Here is a 16232-nt window from a genome sequence, read left to right as displayed (position 1 = left end):
ATTGGTTGAACGGACAACCAGACGACTGAACACTTAGCATATCAGGCTTTATTATATAGGATGTTTCTCTCTCCCGCTCAACCTGATTCCTCTCTGAAATCAACAAAAATGTATTTTTTAAAAAAGAATGCTAAATATTCCCATTTTCCCCACACTGCTTTTATACACAAACAAAACTGCTAACCAAACACAAAATTAAACTTTGAATTCTTTATCTTCCTGATCCCAGAGGAAAACACATTTAGGGCTTTGATGATATGAAAAAAAGTAGTTATCATTATGCTTTATTCTATGTTCAATACCAGATGCCATAACTCTTGAATGTACTGGAGTATATCCTCTCATTTGTTGGGGATTGTTTATGGATGTCATTGGCGGGGTGGGGTTGTTTTGGGTTTTGTTTTCTTTTTTTGTTCTAGCATGCGTAGATGTCCCTATAAAGTCAGAACATCTGTAAAGCAGCTCTGGACTTTAATCTCAGCAATGTTGCCAGTATCGCATTAACAATGTAAAGGCAACTTTCCAAAAAATTAAGAATTTTTTTTCACATTGCTTCATAACTATAGAGCACATATGATATGACATGCAGGTGGTTTTGGAAACATGAATAAACTATACGTTTGTTGTCATTATGAACTCTAATGCCACTTTGAAAAGCTCCAGGTGAGTTCCATTTCAAAGTGAAGAAATTGTATCCAAATGAAGAGACTACCTTTGAGGCTGACAGTGGTACACTTCATTTGAGAATCCTAAAGTGCTTTAAAAATCAGCAATTCCTATTCTGAGGGTGAAGCACTCACAGATAATACAACTGAGCTAAGATTACTGAATGAAATCAGTGCAAATACTTAGAATTCTAAATAACCATTCTTCCTAGCCACTGTCCACTGCAAGTTCCTCCCCTGTCACCTTTATTTGACACTGGATCTGAGAAAGCCAACTAAAGAAACACCCTCCAGTCCCCTCTCCCCCCCCCCCCCCCCCACGATCCTCAAACCTGACAACTCTGTTTTAAAACATATCCGTCTCTTCTCACCTTTCTCATCCCAGGCATCTAATCCCTCATATCGCCCAGTCTTCTATTAAGAGGGCTCATCTGGGTCTTTTCTCTTTCAATAGCTCTACAGATTCTGACTGAATCTTTTGGACTTGATGGACCCATACATTTACTAAGCTAAGCGAGCCAGATACTGGACTGAACTATAATAAGGAGCAGAAATTCTGGGTAGTGGCCTTAATTCTGGCCCTACTGAAGACAAGATTGGACTTCTTCCATGGAGAAACAGACAGAGATGAGACTCTCTAGGGGAACTCCCTTAATTTTACATCAACTATAAAGCTTTCCACAAAACCCCATCCTCCCTGGGGGCCTCAGGAAATTATTTTCCTCACAGCATCCCAAGGACTCCACCTTCACCGATAACACTAGCATGGTATGACTTCAGCTGTGACTTACTAGAAAAGGGCTTATTCTAGGAACCAAAGCCTCCCTGGGAAACATCACTTACACAGTCTCACCTCCACAAGAAACAGTAAAGCCTTGAGGCATTTTTACAGACATGCACACACACAAGAGTAGTAGGCTTCCTGCATAATTAGCAGCCATTTTGCTTGAAAATACCTTGTCCTTATTTGGAATGTTTTCTGGGAATTCAGCGAAATTAAATTCAGGGAAATGGCCCAAGACTATAAGGCTTCTTAAGTCATTCTCAATCAGATTCACATCACTTGAGGAGGTCGGATAAAGGATGCTTTCATCACCTAAATGTAATTAAAATTTCAAGCTGACTTCTATGACCCGTATTTCAAAGACGTATTGCCAGTGCACCAGACGGGGGTTACTTTGGTTACACTCTTCAAGTCCGGAAGCCTGGAGGGGAATACCTTTCAGATTTTGTTCAGAAAACTTAATGGTGCCAGAGCTTCTTAGAACCAGGAGATGCCCCAGGAAGTTGTCAAGTTACTGAGTAGCATGTTAAATAAACACACACACACACACACACACACACACACACACACACACACTCACAAACTATTACAGAGAAATTATGATTTGTTTAAAAGTGTTTCTGACTGAGTTTTCTGTTCGTTTGTTGTTGAGCTTTATGAGTTCTTTATATATTTTGGAAATTAAACATTTGTCGGAGTGCAGATATCATCTCCCAAATCATTGGCTGCCTCTTTTTTTGTTTTATTGTCTGTTTCTTTTGCTGTGCAGTAGCTTTTTAGTTTGATATAGTCCCAATCTTTTTCTTTTTCTGCCTTTACTTCCTTTGCCTTTGGGATCAAGTTCATAAAATGTTCTCCACGACCAAGGTCCATATGTTTGGTACTTAAATTTTCTTCTTTGTAACTTATTGTTTTAGGTCTTATATTTAGGTGTTTCATCCATTTTGAATTAATTTTTGTACATGGGGACAAACTGTAATCCAGTTTCATTCATTTGCATGTGGCTTTCCAGTTTTCCCAGCACCATTTATTGAAGAGACTATCTTTACTCCATTGTGTGATTCTGGCTCCTTTGTCTAAAATTATCTGTCCATATACATGTAGTTTTATTTTTATTTATTTTTTTAATATATTTTATTGATTTTTACAGAGAGGAAGGGAGAGGGATAGAGAGTTAGAAACATCGATGAGAGAGAAACATTGATCAGCCGCCTCCTGTACACTCCCTACTGGGGATGTACCCGCAACCAAGGTACATGCCCTTGACCGGAATCGAACCTGAGACCTTTCAGTCCGCAGGCTGATGCTCTATCCACTGAGCCAAACCGATTTCGGCTACATGTAGTTTTATAGCTGGGCTCTCTATTCTGTTCTATTGATCTGTGTGTCTGTTTCTCTGCCAATTCCACACTGTTTTGATTATCGTAGCTCTGTAGTATAATTTGAAGTTGGGTAGCAGTGATACCTCCAGCTTTGTTCTTTTTTCTCAGGATTGCTTTGGCTATTCGGGGTTTTTTATGGTCCCATACAAATCCGATAATTTCTCGTTCTATTTCTTTAAAAAATGACATTGGGATTTTGATGGCGATTGCAGTAAGTCTGTATATTGCTTTGGGTATTATGGCCATTTTAACTATGTTGATTCTTCCAATCCCTGAACATAGGATATTTTTCCATTTTGATGTGTCTTTTTCTATTTCTTTTAATAATGCTTTGTTATTTTCAGTATACAGATCTTTCATGTACTTTGTTAAGTTTATTCCTAGGTACTTTATTCTTTTGTTTGCAACGCTGTTCATTGCAGCATTATTCATAGTGGCCAAGACGTAGAAACAATCAAAGTGTCCTTGCCGAAACCAGTTTGGCTCAGTGGATAGAGCGTCGGCCTGCGGACTCAAGGGTCCCAGGTTCGATTCCGGTCAAGGGCATGTACCTTGGTTGCGGGCACATCCCCAGTAGGGTGTGTGCAAGAGGCAGCTGATCGATGTTTCTCTCTCATCGATGTTTCTAACTCTCTATCCCTCTCTCTTCCTCTCTGTAAAAAAATCAATAAAATAAAAACAAACAAACAAAAAAAAAAGTGTCCTGTAATAGAAGACTAGATAAAGAAGATGTGGTACATATACACAATGAAATACTACTCGGCCATAAAAAAGGATGAAATACTGCCATTTGTAACAGCTTGGACAGACCTTGAGAACATCATGATAAGTGAAATACGTCAGTCAGGAAAAGCTAAGAACCATATGATTTCACTCTTATGTGGGATATAAAACTGAAACTAGTGAACACAAACAGCAGTGTAGGTGTTGCCAGAGGGAAGGGGGTGGGGGGAGAAGAGGGTCCTAACATATGGTGACAGGAGAAGATTTGACTTTGGGGTGGTGGGCACAGGTGTAATATATAGATTTTGTAACATAGAAACCCATACCTGAAACTTATATGATCATGTTGACTAATGTCACCCCAATAAATTTAATAAAAATATTTAAATAAATAAATAAATAAAAATGCTTCTGGTCTGTGTTTTTTTCTTCTCATTTCTAAGTGTAAAAAAGATAAGGAATCCAAAAGTACATTTAGGAATGCATTATTTGAGATTATGTTATCGCCAGTGATAACTGGATTCATTACATAGGAATAAGTGAGCACAGATTATGCAGAATTATAAATTTACCAATAGGTAAGTCCTAAAACTGAAGAATTTCATGAATAATTTTAAATGTCAAGGTTTTAAAAAGACAAAAAGCCATCTGTAATATGGAAAACACTTAACATTTTATTGCAGACAATGAAAGTAAGTCAAAATATGGAATAAATTTTCATTATCTGTGTTTAAAGGATTCATAGCTTTCCTAAAGTTTTTTCATGCCTGAAATATCTATGAAATAAAATAACTGTAATATATTCCTATCAAATCACATTTTGGTAATTAATACTGAGAGCTTGCATTTCCATTATGATTAAAACCTAACTTTTTAAAAATTGAAACCACATTTATAAACAAGTAGTTAGGGAAAAACCATGCTGAGCTCAAAATACCAGGTCTCTCTGCAAGATAAATCACCTTTCTTATCTGAATCATTCAGATCAAAATGTCAAAACAATTAAATTACAATTTTGTCTGACATCAATATCCCAGACAACAGTGCAAAACAGAAAACCCTGACTTCAGGCATACTGTTTGCTTTTTAACTGGCAAACAAATTGAGCAATGAATCAAATTTTGCTCAACAAAATATGAGATATGCTTCCAGATCACAGAGGTCAAGGAATTCATCAAGCCTCACTTTCCACATAACTGTGTTTTTGGGTCGGGGGGGGGGGGGGGGGAAATTTTATCTATTCCCTCAAACAAATACAAAAACACAAATATAAGAACAGATGGTTAAATGCCTGTACACCAAATACAACTGTAAATCACATTGATTTTATAATTACATGTAGACGCTTATGTTTATGTTTATACATATCTGTACATGTGTTTATGTGTGTATAGAGAGAAAAAAAAAGGAAGCTTAAATATTTGACTTAACAAAACTGTTGTTACCTCATCTATTTCTCTGAATGTACCCCGTAAAAATTATACAATCCTATTTCTGAGTTGTGGGAAGTCCTCAAATGAGCTACCTCCTCATTTTGCAGTTAAAAAAAGAAAAATGATGGCCAGACAAGGCAGGGGCACAGAAGCTAGTTGGGCAAGAACTGGGACTAAAACCCTGGGGCCCTACCTCCTAATCTTTTTTCATCAATCATGTCACATGCTAGAGATGGGCTCCTAAAAACTGATAAATATTGCCATAAGAGTCAATAATAGGCTCCTAGTGTTGTATCATTTTATATTTACTTACTTTTTAAGTAAAGTGTTTTGCTTTCAAAAATCCAGTAAGACTTCATGAGAAAATGATGATGCACTAGAATTTTCTATCCAGGCACATTTGAATTTCATACACTTTTCAGCTGTAATGTACATTCAGGATTAGTCAGCAACTTAAAGCCAATGCATCTGTAATCACAATATAGGACTTTACTTGAGTGCAAATCATTGATTTATGAATTAATTTTCATTCTATGATTGGATATACTACTTTACATATATACGCATTTGTTCTGTGAATCTAAAGAAAATGCAGCATTATTGTTAAGGATATGGATGCTGAAAGAAAGATTGCCTGGATCCAGTATTTATTACTATGAAACTTTGTCCACCTTATACCTTAGTTTCATTTATAGAAATAACAGAACATACAAGATCGAGTTTGGGAAATTAATTGAGCTACCACATACAAAACAAAATAACAGTGTTGGCTCTTAGTAAATGCTCAAATAATATTAGCTATTATTACTAATTTGAGCTAAAGGAATCTCAGAGATCATGCAGAATAGGATTTGGAAAGCATTTTGTAAAGGGTTAGACAATAAATATTTTAGGCTTCTCTCACCATACCCTCTCTGTCTCAACAACTCAACTCTAAGTCTATGACAAACGCAGACACACACAACAAACTGACGGATGTAGTTTTGTTCCAATAAAACTTTAATACTGGTACACAAGCAGGCTGGATTTGACCTGAGGCCTGTAGCTTGCAACCTCCTGAGGTAGGTAGAGTAACAATCGCATTTAACAGAGAAAGGAAAGAATAAAGAGATCAAATGAGCAACAGAAAGTTACACAGCAAGCCCAGCAGGTACAGCCCAGAACCAAGAACTCTACAATTTACTTTGATGTTCTTTCTTCCTTTGCATATAGGAGAGCCTTCATGATGTCCTTCCTGATGTACAAACAGAAACAATGTCTCCCTTTTCTACTCTCCCACACCAAGCAAGATCAACAGAATACTGATAAGGTTGATGAGTACACTAGAGTTTATTATACTATTTTCTCTATTTTTGAGTGTCTAATAATTTCCATAATAATTTTTAAATCTCTCAAAGCCCTCAGTACTCTTCATAAGGCATTCATCAAGTTTCTCAGAATGTTGGTGTACACTCTTTTCTTTTACCTCTACTAGTAATGGTAATTTGACAGGAGGATCCTGCCATTTCCACCTTGGTATCACCAGCCTCTGCCAAGATCTCATATAGGAACCTGTTTTATAATTAGGATTCAATAAACAAATGGTCCCTAAGTAACTGAAAGTCATCTCAAACAAGTTACTATTTCCAACTGCTACAATTCTCTCCATCTTGTCAAATTGCTCAATATCCATGAGCAATGTTGTCAAAATATTATCTTTCCCCTACACCCAATTTGTTGTCGATCCAGTCTTACCATATCATTTTCAAAATACAACCTGAAATCTATTCCAAGCTATCATCTCTTTCCAGCAGTTATTAGACTCTGATATTGCCTCTTAATAAGTAGATTCACCACCACCAACACTGTTGTCCATTAGATCACTTTGGTCTTAAAAAGTATCTCAGTGATATGACTAATATTCTTAGAACTTTACTACAGTTATATAACAGCACTGGAGTTAAGACTCAATGTTTTTACCTTCCTCATCGTAGCCTTCCCCAGATTTCATGATGTGATCTTGCTTAACTTATGTCCTTCTTTGCACCGACCTTTTATTTTATAACCTCAACTTGCTTTTCAAGTCTTCTCCCAAGGAGCAATCAAGGTAGAAGTTGTTCCACTTCTTTCCTTAACAAAATACTAAGTTCTTTGTTTCAAGAAACTTTCAGTATCTGAAAGTACTCTCTCATCAAAGAGATCCCTGACCAAATTGGAAAAAAGAACTTTTCCTACAAATTCATCCTGGACCTCAACTGCCTGCCACTCACCATGATGAGAAAAGAGAAATGATCCAAAGAGAACATCCACACCCTCCACCTCATCTGTGTCCGTACAGTCTACCTTCTTTCTTATTACTATAGATAAGTAGCCCATTATCTAACAACAGACAATCTCTTCTGTTGCATCCTCCCTAACTTACGTATCGTGGACCCTGAGAAAAGAAGATACCTAAGAAGGGCTCTCAGTGTTTCAACTGGGCTCAATTAAAAACAAATAATAAAATAAAAAACAACTAGAGGCTTGGAGCCATTTCTGTACAGGGTCCTATCACACCAAAGGGCACCTCAGGGAAAATCTTGCACTATGCTTTCTGCCTCCCACACAGAAATGCTTGCCTGCACTATGTTCATGCCATCTGTGCCAGCCCTTATTGTCACCAACCAATCAGAGCAGCTCCACTCTGACCATTCAGAACAGTGCTTTTTAGACCAATCAAACTGTGAGGATTTGGAGTCCTCATTTGCATGAGGACAGACCAATCAGGGATTAGAGGTAGGGACTTTTGTCTATATAAGTCAGCTACCCTCTGGCTCATTGAGTGCACTTTCACTTTCCACTGAAGACTGAGATTCCTGACTAGAGATGAAACACCAAAGATATGTAGACTGCGTAGAGTGGTGCCGCCATAGCTGTCTAGCTATAAAGGGGCCTTGCTCTGGGGCTGCCTCACAGCAGGGCTGTTCCAGAAGCCATGCTATATCACACTTGAGCTATTTACTCTGAATAAAGTTTCCTTTTTCACTACGCCCAAAACTGGGAAGTCCTGTTGTTGTTGAATTGACCCCAATGAATATCAGTTAACATTATGAACACTGCTCCCCTCTCCTATATCATCAATTTTGTATCTCTAGTGGCTCTTTCTCATTAGCATCACAACATACCATTAGTTTGCACATGTTTAAAACTCTTTACCATATCCAATAGCCCTCCAACTTATGTTCCATTTCTCTCTCCCCCTTTTCAATAAAATTCAAGAGATATACACTATCAATTAGTTCAATATCGCCCTGACCAGTTTGGCTCAGTGGATAGAGCGTTGGCCTGTGGACTGAAGGGTCCCAGGTTCGATTCCGGTCAAGGGCATGTACCCTGGTTGTGGGCACATCCCCAGTAGGGGGTGTGCAGGAGGCAGCTGGTCGATGTTTCTCTCTCATAGATGTTTCTGGCTCTCTATCCCTTTCCCTTCCTCTCTGTAAAAATTCAATAAAAATATATTTTTAAAAATTGTTCAATATCTCTTATTTTACTCTGTCAAACATTCTAAACAAGCTTTCACCACCCACCACTCTGGAAACTGCTACCATCAGATTCACTAATTGAGAACTGATTTAGTAAATCAATTAAAACATTTGACCAGGCCCTTCAAACACATCCTTTGTTTGACTTCTAGGATTCCACCCTCTTCTGCTCTTCTTATTTAGCATACAGCTTTTTCAGCATCCTTTGGTAGGTGTTCCTCATCTCATAATGTTGGAGTGCCCCAAGGTTCAGTCCTTGGTCCTCTTCACTTTTCTAATCTCATGCATTTTTAATGAATTTACCCAATCTCCTTGCTTTTACAACAAGTTGTATGCTGAAGAGTCTTAAATGTATATAGTTAGCCTGGCCTTCAGACTACACGATTGACATCCCTTCTTGGATATGTAAAATCCATCTAACTTTTTTTAATTGATTTTTTTTATTGATTAAGGTATTACATATGTGTCCATATCCCCCCATTGTCCCCAACCCCTCCCGTACATGCCCTCACACCCCTGCTGTCTCTGTCCATTGGTTATGCTTATACGCATGCAAACTTTTAATATTTCCAAATCCAAGTTCTTTATCCTCACAACCACATCTTTCTCCTGCTCTCTTTCCCATTCAGTAAATGGGAATTATATATTTTCAATAAGTTAGGCAATTAAGTCCTTCATTTCTTTTGGTCTCACACTCCAGATACAGTCTGTCAGCAAATCCTGTGGATTGTACCATCAAAAACACAAGGCAGGGCAAAAGTAAGTTTACAGTCATGGGTACACACAACAGAGTTTATTCTTGTATTATCATTTATTAAGTATTGTATTATTTTTCCATACGAACAACTGTAAACCTACTTTTGCCCCACCCTGTATATCCAGAATCTGAATTTTCCACCAACTCACTGTTACCATCTTGGTCTAAGCCACCATCATCTCTCACGTGGATGTTATTACAGCCTAATTGTTACCCCTGCGCTGCCCCTTGCCTTCCTTCAATCTGTTCTCAACACAATAGCCAGAGTGAGGCTGTAAACAGTCCTGTTATAAACAGTTGTGATGGAAATGCCCCAAAGGCTTCCCATATCACTTCAAGTAAAAGACACTCATTACATTGGCTTACTAAAACATCAGAACTATCTAGTCTCTATTTTATCTCACTTCCCTCCTTTCTCCACTCCACTCCATCCACACTGGCTTCTCTGCCGATTACTGAACACTCCAGTATGCAGGGCCTCTGCATTTTCTGTGCTCTGAGCCTGGAAAGCTCTTGCTCCAAGTATCACATGACTCACTCCCTTACACTTCTACTCTAAACCGCTACACACACACACACACACACACACACCCTTTTGTGCTTTATGTTATGTATCTTAACAGCACTTATGACAGTATCACCTAGTATTTTTCTATTTATTATATATACTCTCTCCCTCTACTACATGCATATTCCAAGAAGGCAGTGCCAAGAACAAATGCCTGGCACTGGACAAATACTTGTTGACTAAATAAATAAATATTGCCCTCTCGACTTGAACCTCAAACTGCTTTATGTAAGCAACTAATAAATCGTATCATTTCACTCTTGTTGGTCCTATAATAAACGTCTATAATACACTAGATTACCTTGGTGAAGAGAAGTTACTTTTATATTTCCCAGAAGTCTTGAGAGATCGGAGATTACTCCAATATATATACTGGAGGACAGTAACTGAATCTTATCTCTTTCTTAATCTGTCACCAGCTATCCATAATTAACAAAGAACTGTTAGTGGATTGAAGTGAATGGAGTGAATACTACACTCACCTACGATATAACTGCTTATGCTTGTCAAGACGTAGTCTATTAACAGACGCAGCACCATTATCTAGGTGTTTAAGGTCAGTTTCATTTCATACACACCCATGTCCTATGTCCTGCATGGCTAATTGAGGCTTCAGGACAGTCCAATAACTCAGTCGCATGTACAGGCCCAGGATCCATCACTCTGCTCCTCAGGATGTACAAGCCATGGTAAGCAACGACTAACTGCTAAGAACTAGAGTAAAAATAAAGAATACTGTATGTGCACTTGCTATTCGAACAGAGCGGGACAAAAGAGCACACTCAAGACACCAAAAGGTCAGATACCCCAAAAAGAGGGAAAATGGAAGATAAACAGGTATGAATGTGGGGGAAAGAGACTGGGGGAGGACTAGAGGATGGCGAGCGATGGAAGAATGAGACCATATGGCAAATGTGGGAGTCAGCCAGGCGCTAGGAGAGCCCAGCGCAGGCTCCAGGAACAGGCTGCTCTTTCAACAGCGTCTGCTGGACTTCCTCTGGCGCGTGGTCCGGGGCGCATTCCACGCGCGAGGGCGTCACTCGGGAGCCGGCCCAGAGCGCAGCGCGCAGCGCCGCCCGGCTCCCTGCGCCCCGCGAGGGTGCCTCGTGGGCCAGCGCAGCGGGCACGTGCGCGTGTGCGGCCACGTGAGAGACGGGCACTGGGGGCTGCCCGGTTCCGCTCTGCAGACCAGCGGCTCGCGGAGGTGGGCGACGGCCCCCGAGGCGGGGCTGGGGGCGCTGGGGGCCGACGTGGGCCCGGAGGCGACCTGAGCCAAGTGCCCCGCGCCTCCCCTCGGAGCAGCTCCCGCCCCGCGCCCCTCGGCCCCGGGACTAGAAGCCAGGTCGGCGCCCGGGACCCAGGCAGGGGTGCGGCCAGCGCCTCCGCGCGCCCGTCTGGGCGGGAGGGAGGCCGGAAGGCTGCGCCGAGACCGCGCAGTCTCGGAGCGCCGAGCTGCTCGGGGCGAAACTTTGAAAACAGAAAGACTCCGTTACCTGAGCGGCGCGGGCGCGGGCGCGGGCGCGGGCCCGAGTGCGGCGGCTGCCGGGCGGCCGGGCTTCCAGCTGCCGTAAAGCGGGCGGAGCGCGGAGCCGAGCCGCGGAGCCCTCGCCCCCAGCGGCCGCCGGCGCCTCCGCGAGCGGCCCCCGCCTGGCGAGCGGGCTGCGCTGAGTCATAATAAAAGACACGTTGGCCGAGAACTTGGAAGAGGGGCCCCGAGGAGCCCTGTTAAATGGCAAGAGGCCCCCCAAATAGGGAAGGGTTTTCTTTTCTTTTTAAGTGGACAAAACTGGAAAACTTGTCTCAGGGTGGGAGAGAGAAAGAGGAGTTCTTTTATAATTTGCTTATGTTGTACAGATGTTCTTTGTGGAAAACAAAACTTTTCCAAAAGTGCATTGTCTCCGGGGCCAGCTCTAGGACCTTACTTACGCAAGATCCTTGAATTCAGTACCTTTATTTCTCATCCGTGGAACAGGATAGTGGAGGTACCTCCCTCAGGAGACGGGATGCTGGGAGGGTACTGCCTACCTTGCCTGCACTTTGCACTCAGTAAACGTGAATTATGCTGATTTAAAAATAAAGGGGGCAGATGATAAGTGAAAAGGAGTCTAGATGAACAGCTTGAAAAGGGAGGAAGACAAGAAGAGAAAAGCAAGATTTATTTTTTCAAATGGTGTAAATTTGACAGATGTCTCAATAGAAAATAGAAATCGGAGCCTTCCAGGAACAAATGAGTCCAAGAGACTGAGTTGAGCTGGGGGTTGGGGGGTTGAGGGAAGGGGGAATAGGCTCAGTGGCCAAAAAGATGGAGCATTATGGGCAAAGTATGCTTATTTAGAGAATCATGGCAAGCTCCCACTGCTGAGAGATTTTAAAAAATAAAATATTTAAGCAGATAAACAACTATCTAAAAATGAGCCCCAAATCCAATGAATGAGATTTGGCAGTTCTGCAAAATGAGGAAATTCTTCTTCCCTGAGCTGCATCTTGGGGTGAGTCATCAAACCCACAGCAAAAATTAGTGGGCTGGATTCCTGAAAGGCACGCCAGATGGATGCATTCTGCTTAGTCTTAATAACTATGATGTTCCCTCTGTGCTGTCAATTTAGAAGAAGGAAATCTGACAAGATTTGAGGAGTGAACTTAAAAGGCAAACTAGTTACAGTACTTGCTATATGAGTATCCACACACAATGATACAGCTAAAGATTCCCAACAAGTAACCATCTATCCTACTTTCATTCTCCCTCCCCTTTGTTTCTGCTTTCACTGTATTTCTTTTTATTTACTTTTATTATATTATTTTTATACAATTCAACTGCCTCAGGGAAAGGTGGTTTTAGTTAATACTAAAGAATGGAAAGAATTTTAGCTATGCCTGTCTAACTAGGGTGAAACTTTTTGAAAGAAAGATTTTTCAGTTAAAGTTTTAATGAGAGGAAGGGTAAATTGGCAGATGTGAAATCACAAGTTGTTTCAGACAAACAAGAAAACAGTAAGACTGGCATAAAAGAAAAATGAAATAAAAATTAGAAACGGTTCTATTTCTTAATTACTTTAAGCACCAAAGACTAGAGCATAGTTTTCTCTAGCAAGTAAAAATGGATGCCTTGCTCTACTGCCCAGCCTTTCAAACAGAAACAAAAGAAAGAAAAAAAGAAAGGAGAAAAAAACAACCTCTAGCAGATTCTTGTAATAATTTGCATTTTCCTAGGAGTTCTGCAGGATAAAAGACTTGAAGGTGCCTCTGAAAGTGAAATATTTGAGGGGATTAACCTTTCCAGAATTGGGAAAACACTAAGTAAAATGAGAAGCCTACTCTTTGTTCCAGTTTTGCTAAGCCTTGGGGCTGAAGCAAACATTGTCCTTAAACCTTTAATAATGTGAAACAAAGAGTTAAAACCTTAAATGGTGTGAAGCCCTTAAACTAAAAGCAAGAAAACAAAACCAAAGCCCAGAAAATAAAGAGATTAGGAAGCTTTTCTAAGAGAACCTTTGAACTTTTTGGCTGTAATGTGAATTCATGTGACTTGCTGTAGACAAACAGGCAATACAAACCAAAGCTGGGAACCAAGACCTGGTCAAATCAGATTTTTTTAAAAGCCCGCCTTGACTGAGATATTTTGGTCTAAGACGATAATTCTATTCCTTTTGGGTGGAGACGAAAACTCAACAGTTAAGTTCGTGAGCATTACTAGTAACACCTGAATCCACTTCAATGTACTTTTTAGTTGAACTCATGGCATTCTGTAGACTGGCTTTTGAGCATTTTGTGAATTTATCCAAAGGTTGATTTCGACTAACTAACATTTGCTTTTGAAGCTTTTAAATGCATCATCAATTCATGTTAATAATGTAAAGCATAGAGAGATCCACTTTTCAAGTTGTTTTATAGATTATAATAGTTATAATTAAACTATACCCATTTGATGACATTACAAGTCTCTGTTACACAACTGAATTTAACCTTGGTGTGCTAGTATGAGTTTTATTTAAGACTAGAGGCCTGGTGCATGAATTTGTGCACTGGTGGGGTCCCTCTGCCTGGCCAGCAATCGGGGCCAATCAGGGCCATCTTGTCCAGTCCCGATCCAGGCTGATGGGGGCTGGCTGGCTGGGGAGGGACCACGGGAGGACTCCAGGGCATGTCCGGCCCATCTCACACAGTCCCAATAGTCCGGACTCCAGTAGCAAGCTAACTTACTGGTTGGAGTGTCTGCCCCCTGGTGGTCAGTGCGCATCATAGTGACTGGTGGAGCAGTCAACTGAATGGTTGACCAATGGGTCAGACATTTAGCATATTAGGCTTTTATATATATAGATTTTACATAAGATGATATTGGAAAGGATTATTTAGATTGCAAAAGGCTGCATTGTTCAGTATGACTTAAAACCAGAGTAGAGAGGACTTTGTGCTGTAGTAGGCAGTTAGACAGACATGGGCCAGGTACAGAAAGTCAGCAGGGCAGAAAGTCTTAGGTGCCTAACAATGGGCAAACCTGGGAAAACAAGGACCTCATCCTGGGTAACCTTTCCTCCCCTAGCATATCATTACTCATGTGGTTTAGACCCCTGACCTTTCATATCACTGGTCACATGGTTCTGACCCTCCCCTGACCTTTCCTCCCCTTGTATGTCTCTAGTCATACTGTAGACCCGCTTGGAGGAGGAACAAGGGGCCCCAAACCCCCTTGAATGACCATTCCCTTAAGCATTAAACCCTAGGAATAATAATTAGGCTTCCGTTGTGTTTCAGCTCGAGGTCCAGAAAAGCAGTAAAACCAGACAAGGGACATTTTGGCTGATATCAGGACTCCCCTGTTTTGGGGGAGTGAGGTCCTTGAGGTGCCACTGAAAGAAGCATTTTCAGAAGTCCCCAAGGGAGGATGGAATGTGGAAAAGGCTTTATTTGGGTAAAGTTGCATTTCTCGGGCTCCAACGTCCCCTGCCCCTTAAGCCAGTCCTAGAAAAGGTGCAGCTGGGAGTTCAATAGAGTTAGAAACAAGGCCAGTGTCCAGAGTTTCTGTTCCATGTTGCAGCCAGGTGTGGTTCAGCCTTGAGGCCAGATTAAAGTCTATTAGTCCAGGTGTGAAGCCTAAGCTGGCCGTATGCTATGCAGGTGCAGGAGTGTGCAGTCCTCTGAAGCAGGAACCTAAACAGGGCCCCTGCCTTGGAGCCAAGAGAGCCAAGAGAGCATGGCTCCTTTGTCTAGAAGTTTTAGATATATTTGGATTTCACACACTTGCAATGGCCACGCCTATCCTGACCAATTACCCGTTTTCAGTTGTGATTGACAGGCAAGCACTTTCCCATGTCACTCAGACCTTACTGTGCATGTATCTGAACTGCTTTTCTCTAGTCCCTTCCCCTATGGATCAGCAGAGAACAGACTTGGAAAGTGTTAAATGCAGCTTGGCACAAAGCTGTATAAATGGCATGTCTGTATTTACTTTTCCCTTTCACTTCTTTTCTGTTAAATCATAACCAGATTATTATAATGCTAGAAAATTGACTAAGAACCACCTGTCCTGGTGCCGACCAATCAATAGAGACTGACCACAACACTGAAAGGACACACCTGAAAAGCTGATGAATATTCTATTGGGATCCTCCCCTGTGACCCCCAGATAAATGCCCTTAAAATGGAGGACCCAGCTCCACTCTCTCTCCTGGGGGCATGACCTTGCCTTTCTCCTCTCTTCTTCTCTGCAGGTGTGTTACCTTACTTTTCTCCCTCCTAAGTTTTAAGGGCCCTTCTGTAACTTGCTCCCTGACCCCATGTTTTTCTACAGCTCACTTCTTCTACCTCTGCTACTTTCTCAATAAACTTTCTCTTATAGCTTGAATCTTGACTGTGAATTCTTTCTTAGCCAGAACTCAAGTACCAAGGTCACTGAACCAAGGTCCGGTCTGACTCCTCTGGTCTAATACCCGGTGTCGTTTTCACACTACCAACAATGCCACACTCCAGACACTATTGTTGCTAAATCACTACATAACAGAAGCAATAGATAACTAGCCAGAGATCCCCAAAAAAATGTATAGTTTTAGAAACAAATTTCAGGAATGCTACTAAAGACTATATCAAAGCTGAAGTGAGATTCATGAGCCAAATTTGAACTTTAGCTGAGGACGTGTTTCAAGATGGCCAGCTTTCAGCTCAATAAGGGAGGACAGTCTTAAAGATACAGATCATTGTTCTTCATTGTCAACAGTATATACAGTATATACTAATGGAATCTGTTGTACATATTTTAGAAAAGATCTACTTGAAACTATTGAAATCCACAGCACTCTGGTCTTTTTTGGCATTTAAGGTCAATTAAAGAATGGTCACTTTATGGTTTGGATTTTTAGACAATGTCACATCTAGAAATTTTCAGGTAATTAAAATTTTCATTGGAAAAATAAACAACTGTAGGAA

At 40.9% G+C, this 16232-nt stretch overlaps 1 long non-coding RNA gene across 2 annotated transcripts in view; it reads right to left on the bottom strand.

The window, feature by feature from the left end:
* LOC129147805 (uncharacterized) overlaps nucleotides 1-11335 on the bottom strand; it is a 46357-nt gene extending 35022 nt beyond the window's left edge. The window contains exons 1-3 of one of the 2 annotated variants that reach the window (XR_008555016.1): nucleotides 11306-11335; nucleotides 10295-10526; nucleotides 5301-5455 (exon numbers count right to left, since the gene is read on the bottom strand). This is a non-coding gene — a long non-coding RNA (uncharacterized LOC129147805). The remainder of the gene's footprint in view (nucleotides 1-5300; nucleotides 5456-10294; nucleotides 10527-11305) is intronic. The other variant, XR_008555017.1, reaches the window with a different exon arrangement.
* Nucleotides 11336-16232: the final 4897 nt, after the last annotated feature.

The sequence above is a fragment of the Eptesicus fuscus genome, chromosome 3 (assembly GCF_027574615.1).
Source record: "Eptesicus fuscus isolate TK198812 chromosome 3, DD_ASM_mEF_20220401, whole genome shotgun sequence".
Classification (NCBI taxonomy): domain Eukaryota; kingdom Metazoa; phylum Chordata; class Mammalia; order Chiroptera; family Vespertilionidae; genus Eptesicus; species Eptesicus fuscus.
Note: the sequence above shows the minus strand (reverse complement) of the source record. Positions and strands in the feature narration are given on the sequence as shown.